Source organism: Halichoerus grypus, chromosome 1 (assembly GCF_964656455.1).
Source record: "Halichoerus grypus chromosome 1, mHalGry1.hap1.1, whole genome shotgun sequence".
In the NCBI taxonomy this organism is placed as follows: Eukaryota; Metazoa; Chordata; class Mammalia; order Carnivora; family Phocidae; genus Halichoerus; species Halichoerus grypus.
Window position 1 is genome coordinate 108,651,093 of NC_135712.1, and position 21,043 is coordinate 108,672,135.

A 21,043-nucleotide genomic window follows, 5' to 3' on the forward strand; every position below is an offset into this window, starting at 1 on the left:
TGTCATTATGAATTAATTGGATGAGCCAGTTATCAGGGAGGAAAGGAATGGAGTGTGAACTGAGACCCTGTGACTACATCAGTGTAAGTCGAGGTCTGTACTTCTGCCTCCCAGTGCTTTATGGCATGAGTGTAGAGTTGGTTATTTTGAGGCTAATTTAGTTGTCCCAAACTTTTCCACTAACCATGGTGATTTTACCCATTAACACCATGAAGGCAGATTTTCTGCAATCTGATTAACAATGGTGAAAGTATCAAAGAGACAGCTTGTTATAATCAGTAGCTCTGTAAATCCAGTTTTTGGAGTTCTTAGGCTTGGAGACCAAGGCAATAAAGATCTAAGTTGCAAGAAGTTCTCTTTTACTCTTTTTCTCTACCTCCTCTTTCCATCACTCTCAATGTACAATTTCTTCAGAGTGTGGGACTTAGGGTCATTTGACTGACTCATTTAGCACAGAATAGTTGTGAGAAACATTTTGTCAAATCATACTGTGGCGGGGGGGATAAGTGAGATTCTGCCAAGTGATTGTTGCATGTCTTATAAGAAAAATTGAGGGCTTAACTCCGTATAGGGCTGCCAATCAAATAGGCAAATTAACAACTTAAAGATGCGCTGATCCTTCTAAACAGGAAAAATACTGTAATACATAACTGAAAGTACGAAATGCAATCCTTACGAAATGATTTCCTACTCTCTGGTGAGAGATGAGTACCTACTGAGACAAGCACAGGCTCTTCCAAGTAGAGGAGCCTTGGGAGAGAGCACAGATGAGAGGCCATCAGGGAGGCAATGGCAGTGAACTTACTTCCTCTTGTCTTCTTAAAAAAAAAAAAAAGAAAGTAAAAAAGAAAAGGACTGGAACCCTTCCCCTGAAACAGGAACCAGCTAGAGTCAAAGTTGAGGTTGGCCACCAGGTGGCGTCAATGTCTCAGGAACAGTACTTGCACAATAGGGCAGCTTGCCCTGCCTCCTCCACCTCCTCACCTCCAGATTCACAAGCCTCACTTTCTGTATCAGTAACTACTACTAGTGGAATCATGAACTCCATTCATAACTTCACTCCCTTCCCTCCTTCCCTCCTAAGAGGAAAACATAACCACCGTTTAACCAACTTGAACTTCACTTAGGCTCTCTACGCTGTCTATAATTTCTAAAGCTTTTCTTCATAGTTTGTTTTTTCTACCTTTCATTCCAGTTTCAGCTTTTTTCATTCTTCTTTTGTCCTTTCTTGTACCTGCAAACATACCCGGAAATATCCCTAGAATTCTACACAGCTAGGCATCAAAGTCAATCTTTGATGTCCCTCTTGGCTTTTCCTCCTCATCTCATCCCTCCTCCTCCACCATCGGAAGACTTTCTCTGAGAAGAGCAAGATGACATATTTACGTTTAGTTTCCTGTTCCTGGCTCTGCTAAATCACGCCTTCTACCTCACAGAAGCAGAAAACGAAAGCAAAGCTATTGAGCATAAACCTCTTGTGATTCTGTCTTCTCTTTAACAGACATGGTATTGAACTCTGAGCATAGTGCATTTGTGAACATCTGCAAACTAAATTTATCTTTTTTGTGTGTTTTGCTCATGTTTAGAACTCAATCAATTATAATTTGCTCCTTGTTATCATCCCTTCTAGAGAAATCAGAAATAATATTTGCCCTTAGCTGCCCTCATGGTGATGAATCACTATGGAAATAAAAGCTCATTTCAATCATGCTACCTCAAAATACAATCCTGTGAGTCAAGTGAGAAGGTCTTATTAAACAGATATATTTGGTTTAAATCATGGGAATTAATATATATGTCTGTGACATTAGTTTAACTCTGAGGAAAATTATTTGTCACGTTTTTATTAAGCTCCTGATAAGCTATAGATTTAAGATAGTGTATAAAATGTTAAAGAACAAGGAACAAGCTTGAATATGAAATATATACTATGTTTTATGAGAAAACTAATGTATTGTATGTATGTATGTACCTTGGCCTTACAGAGTAAAAACTCTAAAAGCATAAATCTATTCTAGTACTCTTTGTTTCTGTAAAGGAAGATTGAAAACCCTAAGTTCAGCACAATGAAAATAGAACAGCAAGTCAAAAGACAGCTATCTTAATTCATAAAACCATACAAGATATGGATAAGAAGTTGCTGATAATGATAGGCATATTTTTGGCTTTACAAAAAAAATAATGAAGTAAGTACAATTTTCAGAGAAGTTTAAGTAAATAATAGTATGCTATCACCGCATTCTATCTTTTGTGTTATTATTCTTAGCTAGCTTATCATTTCTTTTTCCTGAACAAAAATATGAATGCTATAAAGACCCAAATATCAGATCAGATTGTTCTAGATCTATCCCATTAAGCATTTGCTATATTGAAAAGTCAAAAGCCATTACATGAATGCTGTATTAAAAAATAGCACACAAAAATACTTTTCTAAATAGGGGTTTCTAGAGCTAATCAAAGCATGTTAGTGGTGCTTCTGTTTCCTTTTAAGAATGAGATGGTATCAGTTTAATTTCATGAGTATAAAGCTTAAATCTTTTCAAAAGAGGAAACAGGGTACCAATAGAAGTAAATTAAAAAAATTCTCAATCACATTGAAAACTAACATCATGATCATAGCGTAACTTCAAAGTTTACACTCTTTCTGGGCTAACCCAAGTCATGGGGTTACTTACTTCTCTTCTTTCTGAAATGCTCTCCTAAATTTTTCCTTCACTGACCTCACTATCCGTCACCTCCATTTCCTAGTCATTAAGCAATAAAGCCATTCCGTTGGTCACTTTGGATGTTTGAAGCTCAAAAGAAAATATCTTGCTAATTTCATTTAACAATTCCTGCAGTCTTTTGAGATCCCATGATATGATGGTAACAGAGTTCCAGGGAAAACAAAGTAAAATGAATATCCCCACTCTCTTGAAGCTTTCAACTCTGGCAGAGACAGAGAGACAATAAGCAAATAATACATCATACGTAAGTGGTGATTAAGGTTATTAAAGTTATTAAGAAATATAATGCAAGGGAACTTTACAGTGATGAAAGGAAAGAAGATCTTATTTAAAACTGTATATTTGAGAAAGACCTCTCTAATAAGGTGAAAGGAACAGAGAATTGAGGGCATTTAGGGAGCAAACTGAGCAGGTGCATCTAAGAAAAGAATTCCAGGCACTGGATATATCAACTGCAAAGTTACTGAGACAGGAGCTCTGTGGTATGTTTGAAAATGGTGGGACCTAGTGCAAGGTGGGAGAGGAGTAAGAGATGAGGTCTGAGAGGTACCCAGCTGCAAAGTCATGGGGGACTTGCGTCTGCATTCCAGTAAGGTAAGGGGGATTGGGATTCAGATTCTGCCTTACACTTTAAAAGGGAGAATGATTAGGCTTTGAACTTTTTCTGTCCCCAAAGGCAGCAATCAGAACAGCTAAAGAATCAGCCTTGGTTCTGGTCTTCACACCGAAGCTCTGCATCTTTAGCTGGGCAGGTGTAGAGGGAAGCTCCACTGGGGCAATGTATAGGCTCTGCGAGAACTTATCCTTATCAGGTTGTACAGGGAGTCAGGCTTTCCTTTCATTTGTCTTTAAAATATTTTATGATATTTTCCAATTGTTTTAGGAGTGGTGTGTTCCTTGGCATTCCAAGACCCCAACTTGACCAAATAGGACCCATTCAGTGGTATGGCTGACATTTTAAAGTTACAGATACATTTTCAGCCAAATAAACAGGATCACCTGACTTTTTAGATGGATTTTGAGGAGGCAATCAACAATAAGCATAAATGAAATCTTTGTTATAACAAAATTAATCAAACATTATCATCAGTAATTCTTCATTTTGTTGGTCAGTTCCTTAACAGAATCTTTGGTTTCATGAATGGCAAAAGTCAATGAGGCACTGTTGAAATTAAAACACAAACAATGACTTAGGGAAACGAAGAACGATTTTTCTAAAAGTTATACAAGAATCTCTAAAAATGGAGTGAAAAGAATTTTAAATCTATTTTTCCCCCTCAAAACAGTGAAATGGGTTTTTCCCCCAAGATGACAGTCTGTAAGATGTACGCCCATTGTGCCATGATCCTGAAAGCACTTGTACATGTGTTAAATTGACTAGTCAAGAGGGAAAATTATCTATCAATGCTTCTGAGAGAAAATACACAGGTAATTGAATTTATGAATCATACCTTTCTCCAACTTCTTCCAATGGTAAGATTTTCTAAAGAATGAATTTAGAACTAAAATTCAGCCGTATTTACTATGAACAATTGGCTTTTAGTGTAAATTCAGGGGTTCTTCTAATTGTAAGCATTATTTCTTAAGGGAAATGTGGGATGGTAGGATGGGACTGAGATAGAAATTTGCTGGAAAGATCTGAGAATCAATTTTCCTCTGCTGCTTAATAATTCTGTGATCTTACGTAAATTTCTAATCCACCCTTGAACTTCCATTTCCTCTTCCCAGGTACAAGAACAATCATTTATATATATTAGTGTTGTTATGAGAATTGAACTACATCCTCCCATTTAATCCTTAGTTAATACAGGCAGTCAATAAATACTAGTCCCCTCATCTGCTTCTAAGAGTGTCCCTCAGGTACCAGTTAATATTCTCATATAAAAATGTAGAAAGCAAACACACATCACCCTGTATTGTAAAAACAACCCAGTGTCCTTTCCTCCTACGTCCTTTCCTGAATGTCTTCTTTATGACTGACACAGAACACTTCACTTCTGATACTTCTGATCACCACATGTGGGGGAGTTTTTCCCCATAGTGACCAGATGGGTGTCCTACAATTTAACTCATTTCCTCCCATAGGTTAAGGGCTCAGTCCCACAAGAATGCTTCCACTGCACTTCAGATGCCAGTAGCAGGTTACAGGCAACCTGTGTCCAATTTGTCTACCAACTGAAGGTTCCCATGACCCCTTCCTCAAGTTCAATTAATTTGCTAGAGTGGTTCACAGAACTTAGGGAAATACTTATTTACATCTACTGGTTTATATAGTTACGTCAGGGACGCCTGGGTGGCTCAGTCGGCTGAGCATCTGCCTTCAGCTCAGGTCGTGATCCCAGGGTCCTGGGATCGAGTTCCGCATCAGGCTCCTTGCTCAGTGGGGAGCCTGCTTCTCCCTCTCCCTCTGCGGCTCTCCCTGCTTGTGCTCTCTCTCTCTCTGATAAATAAATAAATAAATAAATAAATAAATAAATAAATAAAATCTTAAAAAAAATAAAGAGTATGATAAAAGATGCAGATGAATAGCCAGATGAAGAGATGCATAGGGTGAAGTCTGGGAGGGTGGGGAGCACAGGAGCTTCTGTCTCCATGGAGTTCGGGTGCTTCACCTGCCCTGTGTGGATGTGTGCACCCACCTAGAAGCTCTCACATACAAACTGGGACTTTTTGGAGGCTTCCTCACATAGGCATGACAATTTCTAACTTCATTTCCAGCTCCTATCCTGTCTCTGGAGGACGTGGGGCTGAAAATTCCAAGCTTCTGATCGTGACTTAATCTTTCTGGTGACCAGCCCTTATCCAGGAGTGTTCCGAGCCACCCAGAGTCACCTTAGTAGAATAAAAGATGCTCTTAGTGCTCTTATTGCTTAGGAATTTACGAGGGTTTTAGAAGCCCTGTGTCAAGGATGGTTCAAAGACAAATATTAAAAGCGATGCTGCTTGTGTTCTTGGGTTTTAGAAGTTCTGTGCTAGAATCAGGGGACCAAGATCAATATATACATTTTCTATTATCTCACATACCCCCATATACATATTAAAATAAAAAGATTTTAGTTAAGATAGTCATGTTTTTGTACAGCTATTTAGGCTTTCCTTTGATAAACTAGTTAAGTTTATTAACCTTAAAAAGAGAAGCAACTTCTAAAACTGGTTTTTACTTTTGAATTTAGATTTGTTGTGAAATAATATAGTAAAAGGTACATGATAATTTTTGTGTCTGTCTTTATTTCTTCTGTTTTAAACATCCTAAGCATCCCGACAGTTGCTTGGTTAGACAAGCCAATGGGCGTTAATGGTTGACAATTACAGATGCTTTTGTATTGATTTAAATCAGACAAAGCCCCCCATGAGCTAACCCAGAGAAGTGAGAGGGGTCATGAATAGAGTCAGAGTAACAAGGCCAATGGAAAAGAGACACCCTAAGCAGTAACCATTAGGCACAGTTTAGGGGTCTTGTCCCAGTAATGTGCAGGAAAGCTGCTATATTTGTTCTCCTGCTGAGGGGATCGCTGATTTTGGTTGTAGTCAATGCAAGCTTGATTCCTCCACTGAGAAAAAAGCAGTAATGGGAACTTGGAGCTTGAGAAATATACTTTACCCATTCTGGAAAGAAGCCTCTGAGATATAATGGAGAAAACAGAAGTAGATTAAACTAGATAATAATCAAATACTATGAGGGATGGGTACAAAGGATTTAAGGATCAAGGTTAATAAATATACTTTTTAGAATATGGCAAAAGAAGGGGAAAGAAAATTTAAGATGGATATTAATATGCTGAAATGATAATATACTTCTTCCTAGAGATAATAACTTCAAACCTTCCAGTATCTATAATTTAGGCTTGATCAGGGCAATGGTACTTGACAAATTTTTTTCACTTTTGATTTCCCAGTGCCTAGAACAGTGCTGGGTCATAACAGTCAATAAATATTTACTGATTATAGGACTCAATGAATGATTAGATGAATGAATATACAGTTAGGTGGATGGATGGATGTGTGAAAAGCAGTAAGGAGATAAAAGTCCATGTAGGACTGATCCCTTAAACTGGAATCTGATGCTATCTCCAGGTAGATAGGGTCAGAATTGAGTTGAGTTGTAGGACCCCCAGCTGGTGTCAAAGCATTGGTAGCAGTATGGGAACCCTCCGCCCTCCCCAGTTGGAACTGGGTACAAAATCAGAGTAATATTTCATAGAATTAGTTGAAAAATGTTTCCTCCTCCTCTATTTTCTGAAAGAGTTTGGAATAATCTCTTCTTTGTTTTGTAGACTCATCAGTGAAGCTCTCTGGGGCCGGGCTTTTCTTTGTGCAAAGACTGTTAATAACCAATTCAACTTTTTTACTTATGTCAGTCATGCTATTTTTTCTTGCTGCAATTTTGGCAATTTGTGTCCTAAGGATTCATCCATTCTAACTAAATGATATAATTTGGTGGCATAAAGTAATGCATAATACTTCTTTGTAATTTAATTTTGAATTCTCTAGAGTTGTTAGTGATGGCCTCTCTTTCAGTCCTGATTATTTCAGTCTTTGCTCTTTTTTGGTCAGCTTAGCTAGGGTTTGTCAGTTCTCTTGATCTTTTCAAAGAATTAACTTTCGTTTTCATTGAATTTCTCTATTGTTTTACTCTTTTCTACTTTGTTGATTTCTGCTCAAATCTTTATTATCGCCTTCTTTTTGCTTGGTTTGGGGTTCATTTATGCTTCTTTTCTAACTTCCTAAGCTCCCTAAGCTTAGGGTACTTATTTAAGGATTTTAAAACTTTTTTTTCCTTTTTTCTTTTAGTTTATTCTTTTCTGATGTGCATCTACCATGTTTTATAACTCTACTATAAACTTTGTTACAGATACAAATTACTAGCAATGTTAAAAATGGCACAAATTTGTCCCAGTTTACTACTTATTGGACTTCATCTAGTTGAGATTTCAACTGGTGAAGGAAAAGAACAAAATGAAAGCATATATAAAGAACACTGGAAATATTAAAATGAAGATTATCTCTAAAAGAAGAAATGAAGAGATTTTATATATTTTGTTATATCTTGGGATGAAAAATTCTCACCTACCTTTAAGTAAGTCATCGTTTGTCTTTGACACACTCAACTTTAATATACTTTACAAGGGCCCAAACTGGGCAAAAATAGAGGACTCTCTTGATTATATTTTCATTTAAGGAAAAAAAATGACTTCAAGTTTTAAAAAATATATATCACTGACCTACAAGATAAAGTCTAAATTCCTTTACTTTCTCATGATGCATGTGCTTGTTAAGACATGACCTCTGCCACAGTACCAGTCCAAATTTTCCTCAGTAACACCACCAAAGACCTGATATTGATACTTTTATATTCATTCATATCTTCCACCTTACTAAGCTGTGTTATTAAAAATCTTAATTTTAAGTTGTCTCTCTTAGATTTTCTGGAAGTGTCTGTTACTTTTGCCTTCAACTTCAGCTTGTTGGGAATGAATATTAATTAATTCTCATCAAAACTGTAAAGATGATTCCATTTTCTTCTGACATATAAAATTGACTGGAAAAGTCTTCCACCTTTTACTGATGGCTTTCTATGTCTGAGCACCATTCTAACCATGCAAATTATTCTTCAGGGACATGCTTACCTTTTCCCTGACCCAGATCTTCTTCCTCAAATTTCACTCTTTTTGTCCTTTTCTGTTGTACTCTGCTAGATCCTCTTATATTTTTTCATCTCTGATATAATATATCTCAATGTCAAGGTCACATTTAATCTATCCAGTGTGCATTTTTATGTTTTCCCTACATTTTTAGTTTATCAATCTGTTTTCATCCAATATTTTAATCTTAATTTATTCTCTTCTTATATATTTATGTTCCTCTTTCATTATACATATATGCCAACTATAATGAGTATTTATATTTTCTTCTGGTTCCTAAAGTAAATTCATTTCAGAAATTTTTCTGACCTCTGAAAATCACATTTGCTACTCTTTGTTATGAGATTTGCCATAGATCCATATTGTTTGTTTTTTAAATAATGACTGATCCTATAATAAAGAAAGAGATCTCCAGACTTAGTATATGTCAACCAATGAGATGTGTGGAGTGATCTTGGGTTAACTGTATCTACTTGCATTCTGTCCTAAACTCCTTCTCAGATATACTCCATTTCAGCAGGGTATCATTTGATTTGCACAGCACTTAATCCAATGTCCACATTTTTAGAAAGTTGCAACTAGTACAATTCTGCTGGACTGACATGTGACCTCTATTTAGGTCCTCTGCTGGTTCTCAAACATTTAATTTCATTGCAAGCATCAACTTTTAGTCAAGAACTACTCTAGGCTCTGAAAAAGACAGCAGTAAATTAAACAAGGTCCCTGACCCCCTGAAGCCTAAAATTCCTGTGGTGGGAAATTGAAAACAAAATGAGTGGGTACTTATTTAGAATATCAGATGATGCTAAGTGCTCAAGAGAGAATTGCAGCAGAGTGAAAGGAAGAATATTGCTCTCCACATGCAGCCATTAGTGACAGCCTTGAGAGGTGACAAATGTATGTAAATATGTGAGTGAGTCGTGCAGCAATTGGTGAGAAGAACACTACAGGCCAAGGCAAGTGCAGACTCCTTGAGGTGGAAGCATGATTGGCGGGTTTACAGAACTTCAAGGGGGTCAGTGAAACTGGGACAGAATGAAGGAGAGAGAAGCTGGAGACCAGATAGGAGAAGTTTCGGAGGTAGCGAGGGGAGGAGATTAATTTATTCCATGATGAGTAAAAGGTTGTCTTTAAATTTATACTTGCTAGTATATACCATCAAAGCTGTCCCTGCTGTTACCCTCAGAGCAGCATATGGGGAAAACATTTAGCTCTCAGAATGCGGCAGGCCATAGCTAATATCCACTTACCTCCCCCCGCCCCCAGTCTCCCACCATCATCATTTCCTGCCTAGCTGTTTTCTGGAAATTCCATCTCCAAGAGCTGGTGATAAAGGAGGAATATATGAACAAACGAGATGGGATTTGGGGGTTGGGGTGGAAGCAGCGTTATAATTTATTCAAAGAGAAATCATCCATGCGGTGCAGGGCTCGTTGCCGGCATTCAGGTTGTTCTAGTCACTACATTCAGGAAAGGGGACAGGTGTAGACAGATTATTCTTTCCAGCCTACTTGCTTGTGACTGGGCTGATGCTGTTTCAGGCCAAGGAGCACAGGTAGCACACCAAAAGCACGTTGCAGGAGACTCGCTCAACAGTGCAGTTAGCGAACATTTAATTTCTATTAGGATCATCCAATCGATTGACAGGTTTTTTTTTTAAGATTTTATTTATTTATTTGACAGAGAGAGAGAGAGAGCACAAGTAGGCAAAGCGGCAGGCAGAGGGAGAGGGAGGAGCAACCCCCCTCCCCTGCTGAGCAGGGAGCCTGATGCGAGGCTCAATCCCAGGACCCTGGGATCATGACCTGAGCCGAAGGCAGGCTTAACCAACTGAGCCACCTGGCGCCCCTCAGTTGACAGTTCTAGTGTGTTATGTATGTGTGTTCCAAACATATGCATATATTTCTTTTTTTTTTTTTCTCTTAGTATTTTTGTGGGACAGGGAAAAGGCAATGCCAGGATATAGTAATAAGATATCATTTAAATCCAAAAGTAAAATCTAATTTTTACATTGTGAGAGGGTGGATTTCAAAAGTTCCAAAAATATATAGGTATAATAACCCAGCCTTAGACTCTGAAAAAAAGTGGCAGTTTAAGAAACTTGATATCCATGCAAAAATTAAATTATATTTACATAGATTCAAATTCTCCCCAGTCCAGAGGGAAGGAAAAGATCCATAATGAGTCTGAAATGGCTGCACGGATACTTAAATAATGAGCTCAGCCAGTACATAAACCGATTGAGAAGAAGAGGGACTAGAAGTTAGAATAAATACAGAAGACAGAAACAGATGTGTAAGATAGGCCAGAGACAGTTTAGGCTTAAAAAAATAGAGAGAGAGAGTACATTATATGAACATGATTAGGTATGTTCAGATGAAGACCAAGGAAGAGCTTGCTTAGAAGTAAGTATAATGGAAATGATGACAGAGAATGATGAACTGTTTAATCCCCCACTTTTTTCATTCCTTCTGTCAAATAAAATATTCTTACACTAGAAACCCAGGCAGAAGGAAACATTAGTAAGAGGAAGCTGAAGGCCAAAACAGATGAAGACATCTTCAGATATCACCTATCAACTCTTAATTAATTCAGGTCTCCTATCTCAGATTCATACATCCCAGGGGCTGAGGGAATCGGCAGATGAAATTGCAAAACAGTTGCCAATAACCACAAAACAAGACCAAGTTCTCGAATAAACTGACAAAAACCAGGCCATTCTTGCACCAGGTTTCAAAGAAGCAGAAAATGTATAAGCCACCAAATATACTTGGTGAGTCTGAGAACAACTCTAGGGAAAGTTTTAGCATGAATTATTTCTTTAGGAAAGGAAATGACCATCAATGAAGCCACCATGGGTTCAGTAAGAATCCAGACAATACTCTTTCTTAAAGCATTCTGGAATAGTATCTCAGCAAGGGGTAATTTCTTGCCAAAATTGAAGCTAGAAGGATCGTGTTCTTGCAAAAAACAAGAGATTAATGAAAATAATAAAGCTGTCATTCACATGTGTACTTATTAAATAAAGAGTACATATGGTTTTGTTTTTTTTAAAGATGGTATATCCTTCCAGGAAAAAAAGCATGTCAGCATGACTATCCTGTACATAATTTTCTTGAGTTCTGTTCTCTTTCTTAAACTGTTCAAGAAAAAAATTTCTGGAATTATTCTCTGCTGAGGCAGATTGTCTCAGAAGATTTATGACTCATATTTCTCTTATTTCAGTTTTGCAGGTTATATCAAATTTAACTGAGAAACCATGAGAGAATTTAGTAAGATGGCTAAAGTACAAAATAAATGCATAAATTCAATAGTATTTGTAAAGCAAAACAGAAACCATTTAGAATATTATGGATAATGCACAACAGAGATAAATCATATAAAACTATGATGAATAAATATGACTAGAAATATGTGAGGCTTATAGAACAGTAAATATTTACTGAAAGACTAAATATAATGCATGAATATATAGAGACATAGCCATGGTCTAGGAAAAGAAGACAATACTGTGCTCATGTTAATTCCCTCCAAATTTATATACAATATATCACTTGACTTCTCATCAGGACTTTCTTTGATGTTCAGCATAAATGGTTCTGAAATCCATCTGGAAGAAAAAATGTAATATACAGAAAAATTCAGTAGAAAAAATGAGAAGTTGCTCTAGCAGATATTCAATCATATTTTAAAAGTATAATAATGAAAATATGTGGTTCAGGTATAAGAACAAATAGATGAAGCTAAGTAGAATTTTTCTATGCACTGTAATAATCCTCTTCATTGGGGTACCTGGGTGGCTCAGTCAGTTAAATGTATGACTCTTGATTTTAGCTCAGGTCATGATCTCAGGGTCATGAGATAGAGCCCCATATCTGGCTCTGTGCTTAGGGTAGAGCCTGCTTGAGATTCTCTCTCTTCCTCTCCCTATACCCCCCCTCCACTTGCATGCACATGCTCTCTATCACTTTCTCAGTAAAATAAAATAAAATAAAATAAAATAAAATAAAATAAAATAATCCTCTTCATCATCATCATTGCTTCCATTTGTTGAGTATCTACTATGGGCTAGCCACTATTGTAAGTTCTTTCATGTATTAACTTACTTAAAGCTCATGATGATCCTGAGTCATAGCCCTAACCTTGCATTTACCTTCCAATTTTTTTTTTTTTTTTTAAAGATTTTTATTTAATCCCAGGGTCCTGGGATCAAGCCCCGCATTGGGCTCCTTGCTCAGCAGGGAGCCTGCTTCTCCCTCTGCCTGCTGCTCCCCCTGCTTGTACTCTCGCTCACTCTCTCTTGCATGTGTGCACTCTCTCTAGCAAATAAAAATAAATAAAATCTTAAAGATTTTTATTTATTTATTTGACATAGAGAGACACAGCAAGAGAGGGAACACAAGCAGGGAGAGGGAGAAGCAGGCTTACTGTCGAGCAGGGAGCCCAATGTGGGGCTCAATCCCAAGACCCTGGGATCATGACCTGAGCTGAAGGCAGAGGCTTAACCGACTGAGCAACCCAGGCACCCCATACCTTCCATTTTTCTGTAAGATTATTTAACCCCATAGCATAGAGCCAGTGTAATTCTAATAAAGGAAATGACAGAAGGGTTGACAGTAAGATGTTGAATCAAACAGAATTAAGACCTGGACTGGGTTGTATGCATGGAGGACTTTATTTGAGCTGGGAGCTGGGGGCTGGGGAAGCCATATGCCTTCTTCACTTCAGCCCTGCTAGACAACCATAGGATTTCTGGTGATTCACATAGGAAAATGGTGACAATTAGGCTCCTTCCTCAAGATGGATTTATTACTGACCACCTGGTTAGTACCACTCCCAAAGCCGCCTCGGTCCCTCTGGCCAACCTAGTAGTCTTCAAGCTTTAGCAAGCACCTTCAGCCCGTGTGATGGATTAACGAACCTTTCTTTGTATATCAATAGATCATGCATTCTTTCCCAGAAAGAACAGAGCACCTCTGCACATCATGAAACAGAAACCAGAGCCCCTTGCACAAGCCCCGGGCACTGAGGAACTAGATCCCCTTGCACAACCTCGGAGCACTGAGATAATATCTGCAGCTGGTACCATCAAGTCTGCAAAGAATCCAGAAATGCCAAGGCCGACTGTACTCCTTTCCTGATTAACTGACCTAAACTCCTTTAAAAAAAAAGAAAAAAAACCCTGGGCCAGACAGAAACCTCAAGTTGGCCTTTGGACAAAAGTCTGCCTTCTCCCCACATGGCCTGTCACCTAAATAAAGCTCATATTCCTTTCCAATCAAAACTCATCTGAGTATTGGCTTTTCGAGTGACAGGCAGCTAAACCCCAGTTTCGGTATTACTTGTAGGATGCGCAGAGAAGGGCCATGGCAGACGTCAATGGGAGGTCTTGCTATGTGGGGTAGATATGCCCAGATGGTGCAGTGCTCCTGGCCGTGCAAGGCATCTTAGTCTTGTGGCAGAGTCAGCAAAGTGTTAGGCACTTTGAGGAACAACAACGCAGGATCAGTCTTCATATGTCTATTCTAGATAGAAGACTGAAAAGTGTCTTGATTTACAGGAAAAAGTCCACTGATACTCATAGTTCGGGGGTCACAAATTATGGAATACAAACATTTTTCTCCTGTTTTCATGTCTAGTGATGAAAGAGCTTTCTCCAGCGTGTCTTCTGAGTGGTCGTATACTTAAGACCACTCGTTAGTCATACTATGATATCATCTACCCAGACTCAACACTCTGCTGGGGTTTGTGGACCAGATGGCTAGAGCATGGGGGGAAGGTTAGGGCCAGGTCTCTGAGAAAGCATCATATAGTTTGTAAGTAGGGGGTCTGGTTTCCCGTGAATGAGTTTTTAATTTTTTTCCATTCCCCATTCTCCATATGGTCAACATGTTAACAAGGAACTAGAGGAGCTCTTCCAAGCGGAGTGAGAGACAGCAGCCAGGAGAGGGCACGCACTCCGCAGGAATGCCAAGACATACCGGGCTAAGAAACAGACATTTAGATAGTTAAGAAAACAGTGACCTCAGGAAGCCGGAAAACTTAAGGATGTTTAGGATATATAAAACCATGTGTGCACTAGTATTTTTTCTGAGAAGATATATTTTGAAAAGTATCTCACAGTGGCTAAATTGAGTGTCATTTACCTTTTTTTTTTTATCATATATGCACACATACACATTTTATTGTATAATAAAGGTAAGAGATAACTTTAAAAAAATTAATTCTATTTTTATAAACTTGTGTTAATAGTATATGTCCTACACTTCAAGGACTTCTATGAGAGGAATATATTAGCAAAGGCTTTATTGCTTGAAACTAAATCCTTAAGGAATTTCTGCAAATGTGCACTGACAGGAATGCAACTTATGCCCATCTGTAAATTATACCAGCATTCCTAAATATGTCACCCAAAAAGCGCTTTGAGGAAGTGCCAAAAAGTGAATCTTCAGCTCAGATCTCTCCTCTTTCAGCACTGATCCATACCCTGAAGGCTACTTGGCCACAGTCCTCTTTGAGTCATGATAACCTCTGAAGGGCTGCTTATAATTTGGGTTTTGGTTTAATGACCACACACACACCCCAACCTTGAGAGCCCACATCCTCCCTAGAAGGTGGCCACCAGTTTGTGTTTGCTTACATGAAGGCCCACACATCTCCCCTCATCTCTTCTCTGACCCCCAGCCCAACGTTCCTGATCGGGACATGGTTTTGTAATGGAAGCTAAAGCAGATGGCAACACCGGGCAGATGTCTGGCAGAACCTGTCAGGCTCCTCTCCCTGGTTCCCCGAGCACACCTTAGTTTCTACATCGCAGCAGTGGAATTGGTACCTTTCCTAAATTCTAGATAGCTAATGCTGAAACATTTCCTCGCAAAGGCATGGGTAATGCCGCACAAAGACATGTCTGTGAATGTTCATGGCAGCATTATTCATACAATCCCCAAACTGGAAAACCACCCAAGTATCCATCAACTGTCAAATACATTTTTAAAAAATTTTTTAAAAATGTCATATATCCAATACAGTGAAATACTACTCATAATAAAAAGAAAAAAACTGCTGATACATGCCTCTACATGAATGAACCTATAAAGCATATGACAGACATCAGATGAAAAGGACAACATATCGTATGATGCCATTCAAATCAAATGTCCCAAGAAGGAGTAACTGTAGACTGAAAGCATTATCAGTCGTTGCCTAAGGCTGGGGCTAGGGGTGAGGTCTGATTGTAAAGGGGCCCAAGGTAACTTTATACAGTGATAGAAATGTCCCCAAACTAGATTTTGGTGTTACACAACACTATAAACTTAACCAGAATCATTATAGTAGATAAATTAATTATAGCAGGTAAATTTTATGTTATGTAAATTATACCTCAATAAAGCTGCTAAAAAAAAAAAAAAAAGAGCATGGCAGTGATCGCTCTAGATTCTCTATGGAATAGGATCCCATCCCTATAACAGAGTTCACAGCGTATCCCCAGGTCACCAGATGGCCTGAAGATTAAGGAAATGCGGGGAATATCTCATGGGTGGGATGCTCATCCAGGAATTTTTGGCAATACCTGGCTGGTCCTTGGGCATAGCGAGTATAAATCTCAGTCCACAAATTCTTGTGTGGAAGAATTATCACATCTCTTTTCTTTAGAACCCAAATCAATTTCTCTTTTCAACCTTCATCTCGATTGGCTGGTGACACAATTATCCTCACTGCTTATTGGAATTCCCACTTCTCGAGTTAGGCCACAGAGTCAACACATTGGTGGTGGAGGGGTCTTCTGGTCCTGGGCCATCAGGCTGTGTATTACCAGGGCCCCTGTGTGCACGACCCCTTCGTTTCAACGGTCCTCTGCTGTTTCAGGGCCCCCCGGAGGCACAGGAATCACGGAGACGGGCCTGCCTACACGACAGGTTGCAGATCAGTGGTGGAGGCTACATCTGGCCTGCAGATGTGCTTTGTTTGGCCTACACTAGGTTTTAAAAACATTTTAGCCAACTTTTAAAAGTCAGGAGAGTTCACTGAAAAATAAAAATGTCTGGCTTCTCCGGAAAATCAGAAAATCTAGCAATAACGGGCCACCTCGCCATATGGCAACAATCACAGAAGCTGAGAAGGGGTCATGTTTTTAGTTTCCCGATCTGCCGTAAACCCATCCAACCTCAATTATCTTTCCGGCAGGTGCCAGTGGACATTTTTGTAATAGTTGCAAGAATTGTTTTGTTTTTGTTTTTTCACACCAGGCCCTCTGCCACTCTTTATTTGGCCTGCCTTTGCCACAGCAGGTGTTCGAGAGCCCTGGTGTGGCCACACCAGGCGCCCCCGCCTTTACTCCTCCCCAGGCCCGCCCAGGAGACCGACCAGACAGTCTCTTCTGCTTCCCTCCTCCCTGCTGGTGGTTAGCTTCCGCTCCTCTGTGAGAGATTCTTCGCTCTGCACTTTCTAAAAGCCATCTGACTTTGACGAGGCAACTCATTCTTAGCCTCAAGGATTCAGCCTTTTAAAAAACCCAAACCAGGAAACGCCCATTTCTTGGGCAGCACAGGTTTTTGCCCTTCGGAAGACCTCTTGGAAGATAATGGGAGCAGTTTTAAACATTCCTACTTGAAAAGAGAAAGGAGAAGAGGAAATGCGGGGAGAGGGAGCATAGGTGAAAAATCTCAAAACACCAGGCAGCGGAGTAACTTTGCTTTCAGGCATCTGATTAAAGGACATAGTAGTTGAGTCAAATAACTCATCAGCTATCACAAACACATTTCATCTGTTATTGGGAATCAAAGTACAAATTTCAGTGAGTTATTATTCCCTGTACTTGTCATAGTAATGCTGCTGGGTTGTTCATGCCAGAGCAATGTGAGATTATGGAGCGAAATGCTGGGGCCTCCCTCAAATGGGGAAGGAGATGCTTCAAGTCAGATCTTGGCCAACCCCCCACCAAAATTAGCGGTCACTGGGTACCCCTTCCTGTCTGGGGTGTCCATGCTGGAGCGCAAACCCAGCAGGTGGGAACAGAACTCTGGGCAGGGCAATGCCCCAGGGAATGCTCAGCTCAAAGAAAACTGCTGGGGGGCGGTGGAAAGCTACATCATTCCTGGGGTGAACGATAAAAAAGCAGACGCCTGCGGCATTTAGCCAGGCACATTGTTGGGGGGGGGTGGTGCAGAGACCTCTGTAGACTGCACTTGGAGTGAACTTTGAGTGTTTACAGATGGGAAGACCGAGGGCTCTGTGTAAACAGTCATGAAGGCACCGAAACAAAGCAGCGGCATCCCAGTACAGAATGTCATCAGGCCACGGAACAGGAATCCGCTGGCCTCAGACGCAGCACAAAACAAGGATTCCAGGCAGAGTGGACTCAATTGCTATCACGGACTGGGCTTATTCCCAGACCCCGGGGGCCCAGGAGCAGGAAGTTGTCATCTAAAGCTCATTAAATGATGCTAATACAGCCTTCCCTTCAGAGTTCGAGGTCAGTGATTCTCTGCAAGTTCTTTGGTAAATTTATTAACTTCAATCAACCAGGCAATCAATCAATCACCTTCCCCAGCTACATAGAGTGAGTCTTCTAATTTCCCTGATGCTGATTGTTAATCTTCTAGTTCTGAAGGTAAACACAACTCTCTTTTGAATCTTGTCCCAGTAAGGCCCAGTTCACCCTGGGCACTCCACAAGTTATATACACAGCTCCCAAGACCAGAGTGCCAACCTTTACCAAGTCCTTAGTCAACTCACTTTTCTGCAGCCTGGCTGAGGAAAAGCTATGTGGACGGTAACTACAAGTCACTCAAATATTAATTATTCCATGACCAAGCTGTAGCGGATAGACAAATACTATTATTCTTATTTGAATACAATAGACTCAGAAGCAAACTAAGACGACTTAAAACCAATTTACAGTTCCTGGAGAGAAACTGTGTCAAAGACAAAGCTGTGGGAAAACAACAGTGGGGAAAAAGCCATCATGTGCCTTTAGAACTGACACTCAGTGGGAATATCAAGTTTAGCAAATTTATGGGTTGTTAAAATACTGCAATACTTCTGTACTGGCTGATAATAGTCTAAGATTCCATGGACTAGAGAAGCAGTGTAAATCCATCCATCCATCCATCCGTCAATCAAAATTCCACTGTGCCCATTGCAATTCAAGGCATTTTCCCCTTTGGGTAGTGAAGCTGAGGTTGCGGGAAGTGGCCAGATACAAAGCTTCTATTGTTCATTTCAAAAGTTGGTAGGAGTGGGGGTGGGTGGCCTAGCTAAACTGAGGAAGACCTAATCTTTCAACTTCACTGCCCAAAGGGCAACACATGCTCCTCCAGCTCAGATATTAGCTGGGAAGGCAGCCAGCAGCCAAGGACACAAATGGATGATTGGAGGGGATATATTCCCACACAGTGTGTTAACTTTCCTTCAGGTGGGTTTGGGAAGCTCTGCTGTACTGAACAATTTAATTCCTGGGGGAGCATATAAATTGCTATAGATAAAGGGAGGTCTGTAGGTATGTATGCCCTGAAAACTCCAGTTTACAGCCAGAAGAACAGACTCTCCAGCAAGTGAGCCCCACATCTAGTCCCTTCTGACCCACCCTCACTATTGGTCCCCGGGCAGATGAGCCTCATATGAGGCTGCCCATCCCTTCATAGGCCTTTCTGATCTGCCACTTTCCAGCCAACAGAGCCTCAGGGTGGACCTGACTGAGCCCTTGTCCATCCTAGTCCACTTTTTGCACTTTCTCTTTTTTCTTAATTGTCTCCCTTTTATTCTTTCCCACTTCTGCCTTCATCCCAGGGTACTAACTGGACCAAAATCAGCCATGACCTTGCCTTTGTGTATGATCAAACCGGTTCCGGCCAGCCACTGGCCCTGACAATCAGGATGAAACAAATCTAGCCCACCTCATCCCCTGTCCTTAGGCCACCATGCCCTCCCTTGGCTTGCTGGTCCTCTGGTTCAAGTGTTCCCAGCATGAGCTCCTGGCATATGAACAGCATCTGAGCAGGATGGTAGGTATCACTGGGGTTCATGACAGGAGAGTCACCAAGAGGCCAGGAGAGCAGTGAGGAAAACAGACTGAGAGGAAGGGCAGCAAGTGAACTTAGATGCCTGGCAGGATTCTCAATAACTAAGGACTATAAATGAAGGAGTGACTATTCAATGAAGAAATCACTGGAAGAGACAAAGTCAAATCATAATTCAGACAGAAGTATCATTTAGCTGGCCAGAGCCATGTCAGAGCAAGAAATTATTAGAATAATTGCATCAATGACCTTTGCTATAACTCATATCACTGGTTATACATTATTAAAATATGTATAATTTAGATATGTGCTGTCCCAATATGGCAGCCACTAGCCCAGGATGGCTGTTTAAAGATTTTATTTATTTATTTATTTATTTGAGAGAGAGAGAGAGAGAGAGAGAGAGAGAGAGAGAGAGTGCGCGCGCACATGTACAAGCAGAGGGAGGGAGAGGGGAAGAGGGAGACAGAATTTCAAGCAGACTCTTTGCTGAGTGTGGAGCCTGACCTGGGACTTAACCCCACGACCCTTAGAGCATGACCTAAGCCAAAACCAAGAGTCAGACGCTCAGCCAACTGAGCCACCCAGGTATCCCGCAAGATGGCTATTTAAATTTAAATTAATTAAAATTAAAAATTCACTAAAATTAAAAGTTGCACTAGTCATATTTCAAGCACCCAATAGGCACATGTGGCTATTGATACAGAACATCTCCACTAATATGTAGTGCTTGTAGCTCTGACCACTGTGAAAATTTTCCTGCACCACTGTGGCGGTTGCTAACATGGTAGTCGGGACCACTTATTTATGCAGTCTACTTGTGACTCCTATTGCTGTTTTGCAAATCTACTATTTCTATTACACAATATAGTGGTGATATCCTGTGCCACGTGATGACTCCTTGGATTTGATAATATTCAATTTAGGATAAGCAACTCAACTTTCATAATCACTTTTTACCCATGGTATCAGACTCTTAATCTCTCTACAGGACCATTAGTTTCTAAGGAGCTGTTTTTCAAGCAGAATTAGCTCTAGAAACCTACAGGTTTGTCTGCACTCCTACCTTCCCCCCTGGAGCTTGCCAGAGACTCCAAATATCTATCATCTACACCTCTAGCACCATCAAATCTGCAGGATTTCATGGCCAAGGGGCAGGGAAGATTGTACCACAGCCTGGATTAGCTGCAGAGTCATCTCCAATCTGAGCCCTAAACAAAATTGTAATGTTCTCCCATAATCGGATAAATGGATTGGGGGCAGTATTCCCAAGTATGGCATAAGCTGACTCAAAAAATCAAATAGGCCCAACCAACCAACCAACCACGATGCTTCTTTCTTAATAGGGTTCCAAGATGCAAAACTGTTATATACTTTAGAGAGGACCTTCCTGGCATGTCCCAAATCACTGCTTCACTAAAAAAAGGTTAATGTTTCAGAAACTTTGGTATATATGTATGTGACTAGAGTACCTGGGATAATTGCTACATCCTGCTCACCAAGTCTAGAAAGCATTATGGTATCAAAATAGTGGACCAATATGATACTCCGGGAAATGCCAAGACAATAAAGATTCCTCCAGACTATATTATGACAGAGAGAGTTAGCATTCAGTTTGATTCAGAACCCTGAAACAAAAGAGTGAATGCATGCCACT

General features: G+C 40.0%; 1 long non-coding RNA gene across 1 annotated transcript in view; it reads left to right on the forward strand.

Moving 5' to 3' along the window:
- The window catches only part of LOC118522854 (uncharacterized), a 28,372-nt gene extending 14,720 nt beyond the window's left edge, over nucleotides 1-13,652 (forward strand). The window contains exon 3 of the long non-coding RNA XR_004910821.2: nucleotides 13,310-13,652. This is a non-coding gene — a long non-coding RNA (uncharacterized LOC118522854). The remainder of the gene's footprint in view (nucleotides 1-13,309) is intronic.
- Nucleotides 13,653-21,043: the final 7,391 nt, after the last annotated feature.